Source organism: Cherax quadricarinatus, chromosome 38, assembly GCF_038502225.1.
Source record: "Cherax quadricarinatus isolate ZL_2023a chromosome 38, ASM3850222v1, whole genome shotgun sequence".
Classification (NCBI taxonomy): domain Eukaryota; kingdom Metazoa; phylum Arthropoda; class Malacostraca; order Decapoda; family Parastacidae; genus Cherax; species Cherax quadricarinatus.
In genome coordinates this window covers 14,862,199-14,876,396 of record NC_091329.1, presented here as the reverse complement: position 1 = coordinate 14,876,396, position 14,198 = coordinate 14,862,199, and the positions used below count along the sequence as shown (strand labels likewise).

Here is a 14,198-nt window from a genome sequence, read left to right as displayed (position 1 = left end):
ATGACCCTTGTCGGTTTAGCACTTTCTTTGATTATAATAATAATCTGACCTCATTGCATACTTAAATAATGTATATTAGAGCTGATTTCCTCTATTCTGTTTATTACAATGTACAGTGGAACCCTGAGTTTCAGCCGTAATCCGTTCCAGGAGCTCGGCCTAAACTTGAAACAGCTGAAAGGCGAAGCAATATTTCCCATAAGAAATAATGTATATACAGTTAATCCGTTCCAGATCCACAAAAAATACATATTTTAAAGAATAACTATAGTTCTACATACACACAACACAGATAAATACATATATATTATACAATAGATAAATTAAAATTTAAATAAACATTTAAAATGACATTTACTTAACTTTATTGAAGAAACTTGCTGGTATCTGGAAGATAGGGGGGAGGAGAGAGGGAGGACTTACTGTTTGGAAGGGGAATCCCCTTCTATCAAGACTTTAGGTAACAAGTCCTTATCTGGGGTTACTTCCCTTCTTTGTCTTTTTAAGGCCACTAGGATCAGCTTGAGAGTCACTGGACCCCTGTCGCACAAAACTGTCAAAAGTGCTCTGTTTCTGGCATCTCTAAGATTTCCCAGAAGTGGGACAAGGTTTTGTCACTGAACATGTTGCAGATATGGCTTGTTTCAGCTTGGTCAGGGTGATACTTTTCAACAGAAAGTTTACAACTCATTCCATTTTGTACACATGTCCTTAATCACTAAAGAAGGCACCTACTTCACTCCCTCTTCCTCCTTCTCTGAAGCAAGTTTCTCAGCTGTGGTTTGATGCTGTTCCAGTTGAAGCTCTTGCAGTTTGTCAGTGGTTAGCTCTTCCCTGTGGTCCTCCACCAACTCTTCCATATCCTCGCCACTCACCTCCAACCCCATGGACTTGCCCAGTGCCACAATATCTTCCACAACAGGCAGGGTCAGCCTCAAACCCTTCAAAATCCCTCTGGAGGACACATTGTGGCCACAATTGTCTCCAAGCAGAGTTCAAAGTCCTGGAAGTCACTCCCTCCCAAACCTTACCTATAAGGCTTATGCAATGGAGGATACTGAAGTGTTTCTTACAGAACTCTAAGGGTCAACTGAGTGTCTGAGGTCACTTCAAAGCACCTTTCAAACACTGCTTTTGGGCAGAGTTTTTTTGAAGTTAGAAATGACCTGCTGGTCCATGGGCTGGAGGAGAGGAGTGGTGTTAGGAGGCAAGAACGTAACTGTTATAAAACTGAAGTCCCTTGACAATAGGTCTTCCAAGTTTGGAGGATGAGCAGGAGCATTGACCATTACCAGGAGGCACTTGAGTGGTAAATTATTTTCCATGAGGTATTTTTTCACACCGGGGCCAAACACTTCATGGACCCACTCTTTGAAAATTTGCCTTGTAACCCATGCCTTATTATTTGCTTTCCACAAGACACACAATTTATTTTTGATTACATTGTTTTTCTTGAACACTCTGGGATTTTCTGAGTAATACACCAGTAAAGGCTTCATTTTAAAATCCCCACTAACGTTAGCACAGAACAAGAGAGTTAGCCGGTCTTTCATAGGCTTGTGTCATGGCAGTGCCTTTTCCTCCTGAGTAACGTAGGTCCTCTTTGACATTTTCTTCCAAAACAGGCCTATTTTGTCACAATTGAACACTTGTTGGGGTTTGAATTTTTCAGTCTGTGTACCCCTTAAATTCACTCATGAAGTTTTCAGTTGTACATTTGTCTGAACTTGCTGCCTCACTATGCCTTACCACACTGTGTATGCCACTATGCTTCTTAAATCTGTCAAACCAGCCTCTGCTGGCCTTAAATTCACTAACATCAGCACTGGTTCCAGGCATTTTCTTTGTAAGATCAGCATGCAACTGACTTGCCTTCTCACAAATGATCTACTCTGAAACACTATCTGTTTATTGTTGATCCACACAAACAAGTTCTCAACCTCTTCGACTGTTTGTGATCTATTTTTGGATAACATGACAACACCTTTCACAACATCAGCTTCCTTGAGTTCTTATCTCTTCGCCAGGATAGAAGTGATAATTGGTTTGTTTTTGCCGTACATCCTGGCAAGCTCCCCCACACGAACGCCACTCTCATATTTTTCTACTATCTTCTTCACTGCTATGGTGTTCCTCACTTTCTTTACCCAGGGCCCATGGTGACTTATTTCACAGTCACAATTAATGGCTGGCTGACTGGATGGACAGCTGGGTGGCTAGCTGGATGATTGGCTGGCTGCCTGGCTGGATGGCTGGCTGCCTGGCTGGATGGCTGGCTGGCTTGCTGGCTGCCTGGCTGGATGGCTGACTGGCTACCTGGCTGGCAGTATGGATGGCTGCCTGGTTGGCAAGATGAGCACGCAGGGTAATGTTCACTCAAGGATAAACAACGCTGGACTGACTCATGACGCCTGCACAGGCAGGTGCACAAGCATGGGCAGGTGGACAGGTCTGGTACGCCAGGCAAAACCTGGGGCAACGGCCAAAACACGGGACAAAATTTGGCCAAAAAAAGCAGTCGAAACCCAAAGCGGCCGATTCTCAGGGTGGCCGAAACCTGGGGTTTCACCATACAGTACACTACTGTATAAACATTTAAAAATACAGTGGACCCACGCCTTACGATATTAACCCTTTGACTGTTTTCGACGTATAAATACATCTTACGAGCCAATGTTTCTGACGTATATATACTCAATAATTCTAGTGGCTTCAAATCAAGCGGGAGAAAGCTGGTAGGCCCACATGTGAGAGAATGGGTCTGTGTGGTCAGTGTGCACCACATAAAAAAAATCCTGCAGCACACATTGCGTAATGAGGAAAAAAAACTCTGATCGTTTTTTTGGAATAAAACGCCGACTTTGAGGTGTATTTTCGTATAGTATTTATCGTTGTATTCGCGTTTTCATGGTCTTAGGTGATAAAATGGAAAACATATTACAGAAATAGACATGATTTTCATTACTTTGACGATGAAAACGACCTTGAAACTGAGCTCAAAGTAGTGGAAATGTTCGATTTTTACCAATGTTCAGGAGTAAATAAATCACACCACACGTCCAATACACGTCAACTGGGGAGTCTAATATTCTTTCACTAGTGCACTGATATTATTTATACCATTTTTACAATAATGCAGTAGTCTGCATAACAGTAAATTTTGTATTTTTTTGTATGAATAAAAAATCAAAATAGAAAGCAATAATAATATAAGAGGGGCCTAGAGATGTGACTAATGAACAGAGGATATGTTATTTTAGTGCCACGAATGTCTACCTTGTTTATTCTGGACCCTATTTTGAAATTGGCATCTTTTTTAGTTTGCGTGAAATTGGCCAAATTGCCAATTTCTGACCACCATATTGGGTAGTCCAAATTAGTAAATGGGAGGTTTCTTGTACTCAGCTGATAGATAAAATGGAGTTCTAAAGAAATAGCTATGAGTTTGGTCAACTGGAACAATGGAATTGGCTGAAAATAGGGCTCAAAGTCGGCGAAATCGCCGATACGCATATGTCGCCGAGACCGCTAACTTCGCGGGAGCATAATTCCATGAGTTTTCGACCAAATTTCGAACTTTTGGTGTCATTACCATCAGGAAAAGATTCTCTATCATTTCATAAGAAAAAATAATCTTTTTTTTTTTTTCAAAAATTGAGCGACATAGAATGACAGTTTCAGAGAGGGGCCTGAAACAGTCAAAGGGTTAATCCGTTCCTGAGAGCTCATTGTATGCCGAAATTATCGTAAGGTGAATTAATTTTCCCCATAAGAAATAATGGAAATCAAATTAATCCGTTCCTGACACCCCAAAGTATGAAAAAAAAAAATTTTTACCACATGAAATATTAATTTTAATACACACAAACTGAAGAAGACATGCACAGTTAATACTCTACTAAGAATAGAATACATGACACTTACCTTTATTGAAGATCTGGCGATGATTGATGGGATGGGAGGAGGGGAGGGCGTGGAAGTTATTGTTGAGAAGGGGAATCCCCTTCCATTAGGACTTGAGGTAGCAAGTCCTTTTCTGGGGTTACTTCCCTTCTTTTAATGCCACTAGGACCAGCTTGAGAGTCACTGGACCTCTGTCGCACAGCAAATCTGTCCATAGAGCTCTATACCTCCCGTTCCTTTAAGACTTTCCTAAAATGGGCCATAACATTGTCATTGTACAGGTTGCCAACACGGCTTGCAGTAACTGTGTCAGGGTGATTTTTATCCGTAAAGGTTTGCAGTTCAACCCACTTTGCACACATTTCCTTAACCCTTTCAGGGTCCGTCCCGTAGATCTACGGCTTTACGTTCAGGGTGCAAACCGTAGATCTACGCCATGAGCTCAGCTCACTCTGATAAACTGTGAGTGGTACATTTGGGCCTAGATATGAGAGAATACATCTATGTGGTATGTGTGCACCACATAAAACAGATCCTGCAGCACACTGTGTATAATGAGAGAAAAAAAATGAAATCATGATTTTTGGAATAAAACAGCAACTTTGCAGTGTTTTTTCGTATGTTTTTTATAGTTGTATTTGCGATTTCTTGGTCTCATTTGATAGAATGGAAGACATATTACAGAAATGGAGATGATTTTGATTGGTTTTAGCACTGGAAATGGCTTGAAACTGAGCTCAAAGTAGCAGAAATGTTAAATTTTTGCCGATATTCAAGAGTAAACAAACGACCTCACACATCTAATACACGTCAGCTGGTGGGTCTAATATACATTCACAAATATGGTGATGATATTTATACAATTATTACAGTATTGCATAACAGTAAATCTTCTATTTTTTGGTGTGAATAAAAATTCATTATGTGAATAAAAAATCAAAATGGAATTTATTTGTAAAGCCTCAAAACATAACTAATGAACAGAGGAAATGTTAGTTTAGTGCCAGGAATACCTACATTGTTCATTCTGGACCCTATTTTGAAATTGGAATATTTTGAACTTTGTGTTAAATTGGCCAAATTAACAATTTCCGATCACTTTATTTTGTAGTTGAAACAGTTGACTTGGCGATTTCTTGTGCTCAATCGATAGAATAGAAGTAATACTAGTGAAATAGCTAAGAATTTGGTTGACTGGAATAATGTAATTGGCCTAAAATGGGAGTCAAAGTCGGCAAAATCGCCAATTCGTAAATATCGCTGACACATCAAAATTCGCGAGAGCATAATTTCGTTAATTTTCCACCAAATTTCGTACTTTTTGTTTTATTACCTTCACAAAAAGATTCTCTACGATTTCATAAGAAAAAATAACAAATTTTTTTTTTTTAAATTCTTGGACACTGGTGCGTGACTCCAGATTTGGGCCTTGGACCCTGAAAGGGTTAATCTCTTTTTTCAATTCCATACTAATTTTCGCCCTTTTTACCACAGGGATGGCACTAGAAGCTTTCTGGAGTCCATGGTGACTTATTTTGCAGTTAAAAGCACTAAAAACACTGGGATAATGTGAAATGTACCGAATGTATGCGTAGATGCGACCGCACTGGCTGGCTTGTAAACACTGGCGCTGAGGCCACATGTGGGACGTGTCCTGGACGAATCACGCAAGGCAAGTTTTTTATCGTGAGGCGAGGCAAAATTTTTGCGTTAAAATGTATCGTATGGCAAATTTAACGTAACGTGATGCCATCGTAAGGCGGGGGTCCACTGTACAGTGGAACCTCAAATTTCTAACGTAACGCTTATCTAACTCTTCGCCTTTCAACTGCTTTTTTCGAACCAGCTTTGTCCCTATTATCGAACTCGTCCCTTCTTTCGAACCAGCGGATACTGGACCTGTCCACCAGCCCACTCTGTCCGCGTCCCCGCATAGGTGCCATGAGCCAGTCTGCCTTTGTTGATGCTTGAGTGAACACTAACCTGCAGTCTCATTCAAACATTTTATGATTAATTCATTGTGTTTAGTGCTTGTGGGACTGTGAAATAAGCTACCATGGGCCCAAAGAAAGCTGCTAGTGGCACCCCTGTGGTAAAGAAAGTGAGAAACACCATAGATGTGAAGAAGGAAATAATATGGAAGTATGAGAGTGGTGTGCAACTTGTTGAGCTTGCCAGGATGTATGGGAAAAACAAGTCGACCATTGCTTCTATCCTGGCAACGAAAGAACAAATCAAGGAAGCTGATGTTGCGAAAGGTGTTAATATGCTAACCAAAAAAAGACCACAGACAATCGATCAGGTTGAGAAGTTGTTGCTGGTGTGGATCAAGGATAAAGAGATGGCAGGTGATAGTGTTTCAGAGACGATTATTTGTGAAAAGGCAAGGAAGTTGCATGCCGATCTGGTACAGAAAACTCCTGGAACCAGTGCTAATAGTGAATTTAAGGCCAGCAGAGGCTGGTTTGACAGATTTAAGAAGCGTACTGGCATACACAGTGTTGTAAGACATAGTGAGGCAGCCAGTTCAGACAAATGGGCGACTGAGAAGTTTGTACAGGAGTTTAAGGTTTATGTAGACACTGAAAAATTCAAACATCAACAAGTGTTCAATTGTGACGAAACAGGCCTGTTTTGGAAGAAAATGCCAAAGAGGACCTACATTACCCAGCCCATGGACCAGCAGGTCATTTCTAACTTCAAAAAACTGTACACAAAGCAGTGTTTGAAAAGTGCTTTGAAGTGACCGCAGACTTAACCCTTTCAGGGTCCGTCCCGTAGATCAACGGCTTTACGTTCAGGGTCCAAACCGTAGATCTACGTCATTAGCTCAGCTCACTCTGATAAACTGAGAGTGGTAAATTTGGGCCTAGATATGAGAGAATACATCTATGTGGTATGTGTGCACCACATAAAACAAATCCTGCAGCACACTGTGTATAATGAGAGAAAAAACTGAGACCATGATTTTCGATTAAAACAGCGACTTTGCAGTGTTTTTTCTTCGTATGTTTTTTATAGTTGTATTTGTGATTTCTTGGTCTCATTTGATAGAATGGACATATTACAGAAATAGAGATAATTTTGATTGGTGTTAGCACTGGAAATGGCTTGAAATTGAGCTCAAAGTGGCGGAAATGTTAAATTTTTGCCGATGTTCAAGAGTAAACAAACGACCTCACACGTCTAATACATGCCAGCTGGTGGGTCTAATATACATTCACAAATGTGGTGATGATATTTATACAATTATTACAATATTGCATAACAGTAAATCTTCTATTTTTTGGTGTGAATAAAAATTCATTATGTGAATGAAAAATCAAAATGGAATTTATTTGTAAAGCCTCAAAACATAACTAATGAACAGAGGAAATGATAGTTTAGTGCCAGGAATACCTACATTGTTTATTCTGGACCCTATTTTGAAATCGGAATATTTTGAACTTTGTGTTAAATTGGCCAAATTACCAATTTCCGGTCACTTTATTTTGTAGTTGAAACAGTTGACTTGGCGATTTCTTGTGCTCAATCGATAGAATAGAAGTAATACTAGTGAAATAGCTGAGAATTTGGTCGACTGGAATAATGTAATTGGCCTAAAATGGGAGTCAAAGTCGGCAAAATCGCTGATTCGTAAATATCGCTGACACATCAAAATTCACGAGAGCATAATTTCGTCAATTTTCCATCAAATTTCGTACTTTTTGTTTTATTACATTCACAAAAAGATTGTCTACCATTTCATAAGAAAAAATAACAATTTTTTTTTTTTAAATTCTTGGACACTGGGGCACCACTTCAGATTTTGGCCTTGGACCCTGAAAGGGTTAACTAAGTTGACCCTAAGAGAGTTCTGGAGGAATCACTTTAGTATCTACAGCTCCATAATCCTTATAGGTAAGGCTTGGGTGGGAGTGGCTTTCAGGACTTTGAACTCTGCTTGGAGACAATTGTGGCCAGATTGTGTCCAAAAGAGGGATTTTGAAGGGTTTGAGGCTGACCCTGGCCCAGCTGACCCTCTGCCTGTTCTGGACTCTATTGTGGCATTGAGGAACACCCTGGGGCTGGAGGTGAGTGGCGAGGATGTGGAAGAGTCGGTGGAGGACCACAGGGAAGAGCTAACCACTGAAGAACTGGAAGAGCTTCATCTGGAACAGTATCAGACCACAGCTCAGGAACTTGCTTCAGAGGAGGAGGAAGAGGGAGTGGATGAGGTGCTTTCTTCAAAGATTAAGGAGATTTGCACCAAGTGGAATTATGTCTAAATGTTTGTGGAGAAGTACCACCCTGAGCAAGCTGAAGCAAGCCATCTTTGCAACAAGTTCAGTGACAGAACCATGTCCCATTTTAGGGAAATCTTAGAGGTACCAGAAACAGAGGACTATGGACAGTTATTTTGTGAGACAGGGGTCCAGTGACTCTCAAGCTGGTCCTAGTGGCATTAAAAGACGGAGAAGGGAAGTAACCCCAGAGAGGGCTTTGGTACCTAAAGTCCTTATGGAGGGGGATTCCTCTTCCAAACACTAACCCCAACTTCCTCTCTCCTCCTCTCTATCTTCCAGATGCCATCACCAGTCTTCAATAAAGGTAAGTAAAAATGCTATTTTATGTTATTTAAATTTATTAATAATTGTACACTATATTTGTTGTGTGTATGTAAAACTATAATGTAATACTATCTATAAAATGTATTTTTTTGTGAATATTTTTGGGTTTCTGGAATGGATTAATTGTATTTCCATTATTTCTTATGGGAAATATTGCTTCGCCTTTCAAACTTTTTGACTAGAACTAGCTCCTTGAACGGATTAAGTTCAAAATTTGAGGTTCCACTGTATACCAGAAATGTTATAAATGATGCAAATGTGACATTAAAACAATACCAGATATGAATGACACAAACCCACTACCATTATAGTATGCTTTTCACTTAGCGACAAATTTGTTTACCAGTGTAGTCTTAGGAAAGGAACTCTATCGTTAAGTGAGGAGAGGCTGTATTGTAATAAACAGAATAGAGGAAATCAGCTCTAGTATATGTTATTTAGGCATGCATACTGGTTAGATAGCTCGCTGTAAGTCCGATTCATCGGTAAATGAGTATGTCGCTAAGTGAGGAAAGGCTGTATGTTCAATACTCATCTCTATCATAAATGTTGCAACCATGGCTGCTGTGTAATTTGTTGTTTCCAACTCCCAAAGTGCATTTTCAAGTTTTTAGGAAATTCACTTTGTATCCCATCATATTTTGAATACAACAATTGTGCTGCATTTCTAACAAGCACAAAAAAGTTTGTAAATAAAGACAAAATATTTCACCACTCATGGTGAAACTTTTCCTCAATAAATTTCTTGAAGTGTTCATGTGTCATCATACCAACCAGCAAGTTTTTTTTTCCTTGGACATACTGATATTCAGGGCGATGAACATGCAGACACCCACATGGTCAGATTCACAAATTGCCTGTACCGATATCCTGCAAGTGTGTTTCTGTTTCCAGTTCTGTACTCTCCTACCTTATAAATGCAACAATGTTGGTCCCATTTAGAATACAATCATTTACTTAATATACAGGCCATCTCCTGCTGACGTAAGATGACCCGGAAAGGTAGAAACATTTTCACTGTTATTCAAGAACATAAGAAAGAAGGAACACTGCAACATGCCTACTGGCCTATGCGAGGCAGGTCTAATTCTCCCACTGGCTTAAGCCAATGCCTTGATCTAGTCAAGTCAGACACATCACTTAAGGGAGGAGCATGGCATCCGACCTAGTAGCACAAGCTAGTCAGGTCCACCCACCCACACTCACTCATGTATTTATCCAACCTACTTTTAAAACTACACAACGTCTTAGCTTCTATGACAGTACTCGGGAGTTTGTTCCACTCATCCACAACTCTATAACCAAACCAGTGCTTTCCTATATCCTTCCTGAATCTGAATTTTTCCAATTTAAAACCATTGCTGCGAGTCCTGTCTATGTTAGATATTTTTAGCACACTATTTACTTCCCCTTTATTAATTCCTGTTTTCCACTTATACACCTCAATGACTGCCTTGCAAGAAGCTTGCTGACATCACAGTTTGGATGGCCCTTGAAGTACAACATCCTCACCCCTCCAGAGTGTAGGCACCATACTTCATACCTCCAGGACTCAAGTCCAGCTAACTGGTTTCCCTGAATCCCTTCACATATGTTACTTTGCTCACACTCCAACAGCATGTCAAATCACAAAAATCACTTCCCTGTACTCCTAACACACTCACAAGAACATTGCATGTCCATGCCTCTAGCGCTCAAAACCTCTTTAACTCCCTCTCTGGGATGACTACAGATAAGGGCTCTTGATCCAAGGAACTGGACTTCTCTTCCTTAGAACCTGAATGCCTCCCAAATTCCTAGGTGCTATGTGACCCCCTATAGGTTTAGTGTTTGCCCCCAGATTAAAAGAATCCTGGGATGATCTTTACCCCTCCATCCCTTCACCCCAGATTTGTATGCCCTCCAAGTCATCCTATTTTGCTCCACTCTCTAAATGTCCAAACCACCTCAACCCTCCCCTCCCCTCAAGGAAGGTTCCTTGACACTGGTGAGGGGCTCTTGATCTAGAGAATTGGATCTGTGCTCCAATTCCCTGAATTAAGCCTGAATACCTTCCACATCCTCCCCCACAGGTGCTGTATAATCCTCCCTTTTTAGCACTTCCCCCTTGATTATAATAATCAACCCTCCCCTCCTCTGCCCTCAGAATAGTATTTTTGGTAATTTCTAGCAAGCACCTGGCAGGTGCTCCTGGCAACTTCCTCACATGGGACATGGACACCGTTCCATGAAATGTGTTGGAGAGACTGGCAAGAAGTCTATTGTCTTGAGCAAACATCGAGGTACCTGTAATGGGGATTAGTTAGTGCCTACATCATCCACAAACTCCTTGGGACATACGACAAGTTGGAAAGTGGCACAACTCATCCCCACTCAATCAAATTTTAGACATAAAAGGTTCCTGGAAGCCCGTGAAGTGATACATTAACCCTTAAACGGTCCAAATGTATATATACGTTTTCTTGTGTAGCTCCCCGAATTTTTTGAGAAAAATTTTTTTTTTAATAGGAAAAATGAGCATATGGTACCCAGGCATCCCCAATTTTTTTCATATGGCGCACAGTGAGTGCGCACACCCATTCTCTCATGTCTTGGCGACTCAGGCTTATCGTGTCAATGTTGAATGAATGACAAAGGAAATGTATATACATGTTTTGGGCGCTACATGAGAGAACGTATATATGTATACGTTTGGACTGTTTAAGGGTTAAAGTATCTGGAGGTTATAATTTTTAGTCAATAAAAAACAAATAAAATGGTTTATATTTAATAAAATAATTTATATACAACAGTTTCATCATTTCAGAACCTTCAGCTCTAAAGCTGAGAGAATTTCAATACAATATAAACTTCAGCTGAGGCACTAAATTAGGACTGAGTACTTATATGCTGCAACATCCTTTATATATTAAAAGTTAGATTACTTAAGAAAAAGCATAAGTTTCACTTGTAAAGGAATTTGTGGACTGGCAGTATCATAATAATTAAATTTCTTTCATAATGAAACAGGTATATCACAGGCATAAATGTACTAGATATAGGAATTTTTCGCAAAATTTTCTCTCAAAACATTCAAGCAAATAGCATTCTATAGGATTATACTTTTTACTGATTATTATTTTTATAATAATCTTAAATAATTACTTACCTAAGTCTTGAAAATTATGTAATTACCCAAAAAATATAATTAATATAACTGATGTTTTCTAATGATTATAAATAAAAATTGAGTTTTAAAATAGGCTGAATGACAACGTAAGTGCCAAGTCCTCGGAGGCAGACAGAGGTGGTGGTAGTATTTTGTCATTTTTATCATTATATTCATGAAAGCACTAAATGTTTGTAGAGAGAATTAGCGCTTCTTTTTGATTATAATAATTGTAGAGAGAAATGGGAATATTTCTCTCGACACGCATCTTTGGTCATCAGATAACCCAATCAGTGGCACTTTCAATCATTTGACCAAGGCCTACCACTGGCTCACTGGTCTGACCTGTAAAATGGCAGGTTTTTCCACCCATTTTGTACAATAGGCAAATCATTCATAGCATATAAGAAGTGCAGTATTAGCCGGAGGCTAGCAACTACTGTTCTTAGTCATAAATGTAAGAATTGCTTCAATACATGTATATACATATACTGTATTGTATCATCAAAAAATACTCAGTAGTATCTTAAATACCATCACTGCTCTGTTGATGTCCTTTCCACATATTTTATCTCTTGTATAGCACTCGATGACATTCGCAGATTTAGTGCTTTTCATGAATATAGTACAGTAATCATGGTAATGCTCAACAGAGAAAAATATGCATGTGAACTATATACTGTATTTAAAATCTGACTACAAATAATTTTGACAGTACAATATATACATAACATTTCTTCCAGTAACTTGACTACAAACATGATTTTTTTCTCACAATAGGAAATAGTGCTGCAAAAATTTCTTGGCAAATAGTTAAAACTACTAAGCTCATTTTATGCCAATCAAGTGTTAATCTATACCAGTATACACTTTATTTTGCAAGTACTGTAACTGAGTTGTGAATATTTGAAGCTTTTATAAATAACTAGTGAGATTTGCACCAGTAGCTAAGAAACATATCTATTAAAAACAGTTACATTATTTAAAAACCTTAATTAAAAAAACTGTCAATGCCTGCAAACTATCAATGTCAGCAAGGTCATTCTTAGCAAATACCTGAACCAGTTAAATTTATTTAAGAGGTATAGTTTCACTCTTTTCTATGCTTGTTGGATCTAATAGCTTCCCCTTCTCTGAGAATATAATACTGTATATGCTACAAGTCATGTTTCACCTTATTTCCAATGTGTACCCTGCCTGCTTTGCTTGTAATTAGTGCCTAACAATCGGTAAGACATTTCCCACTAGGCAGCGCCTGGATCTTATTGATCACGCTTGAATTACGAGCTAAAAGTGCTGAATTGGCATTAATTTGCTGTCCAGTTTTGTATTTGTGATTTATAAATAATATAGCACACATCGAAGTAACCAGTGGGTTGGATGTTTGTCTATACGTATTTGTAAGAGTTCATGACTAATTGGGCGTGTAGTACAATGAAATATTCCCTTGGATTACATGCCCAGTCATGTTCAGTGCTTACATTCTTCCCTGTTTGGCAGGCTCCTGAGTTCTCTCACAGTATTTCTTAATGACCCTTGGATTATTGCAAATTTTCATCTCACTAAGTTCCCCCTTTTGGGTTTAGTGCTTGGTTTTAATTATAATAATAGTAATAATTCTAGGTAGTAGGTTGGTAGACAGCAACCGCCCAGGGAGGTACTACCGTCCTGCCAAGTGAGTGTAAAACGAAAGCCTGTAATTGTTTTACATGATGGTAGGATTGCCGGTGTCCTTTTTTCTTTCTCATAAACATGCAAGATTTCAGGTACGTCTTGCTACTTCTACTTACACTTAGGTCACACTACACATACATGTACAAGCATATATATACACACCCCTCTGGGTTTTCTTCTATTTTCTTTCTAGTTCTTGTTCTTGTTTATTTCCTCTTACCTCCATGGGGAAGTGGAACAGAATTCTTCCTCCGTAAGCCATGCGTGTTGTAAGAGGCGACTAAAATGCTGGGAGCAAGGGGCTAGTAATCCCTTCTATGAATTACTAAATTTAAAAAGATAAACTTTCATTTTTCTTTTTGGGGCACCCTGCCTTGGTGGGATATGGCCGGTTTGTTGAAAAAAAAAAAACACCTACCATCCGACTTACGACCACTCGACTTACGCCCGTGTTTTTTATGCCAAATTTCTGGGAAATAAACAACTATTTATGTTGTACACAGTGTTTATCCTAAACCTTACAGTGTAAAATACAATAACAACATAAAAAGTAAAGTAAAACATGAAATACCAAAATAAAACAATAAAATAAAGTCATTACAAAAATGTTTTGTTGATATTCAGTAGTAAAGTTCGACTTACGACCGGTTTCTCGGAACCGAACTCGGTCGTAAGTCGGATGGTAGGTGTAGTAATAATCTCACTAAGTGTAAAACCAATATTTTTGTTTACCAGTGTGAAGACAAGGCTTATAATCAGCTTATTTCAAATATGTCTGCAGTCCTTACAAAAAAAAAATGAAATGCCAAAGCTCCTTCTTATGCACTAGGTACATCAAATATGGTTCATTTTTTCAACCTACA

General features: G+C 39.0%; 1 protein-coding gene across 4 annotated transcripts in view; it reads left to right on the top strand.

The window, feature by feature from the left end:
* Positions 1 to 14,198, top strand: part of LOC128692866 (retinol dehydrogenase 13) — a 483,761-nt gene that overhangs the window by 342,914 nt on the left and 126,649 nt on the right. The gene's annotated exons all lie outside the window — the stretch shown is intronic.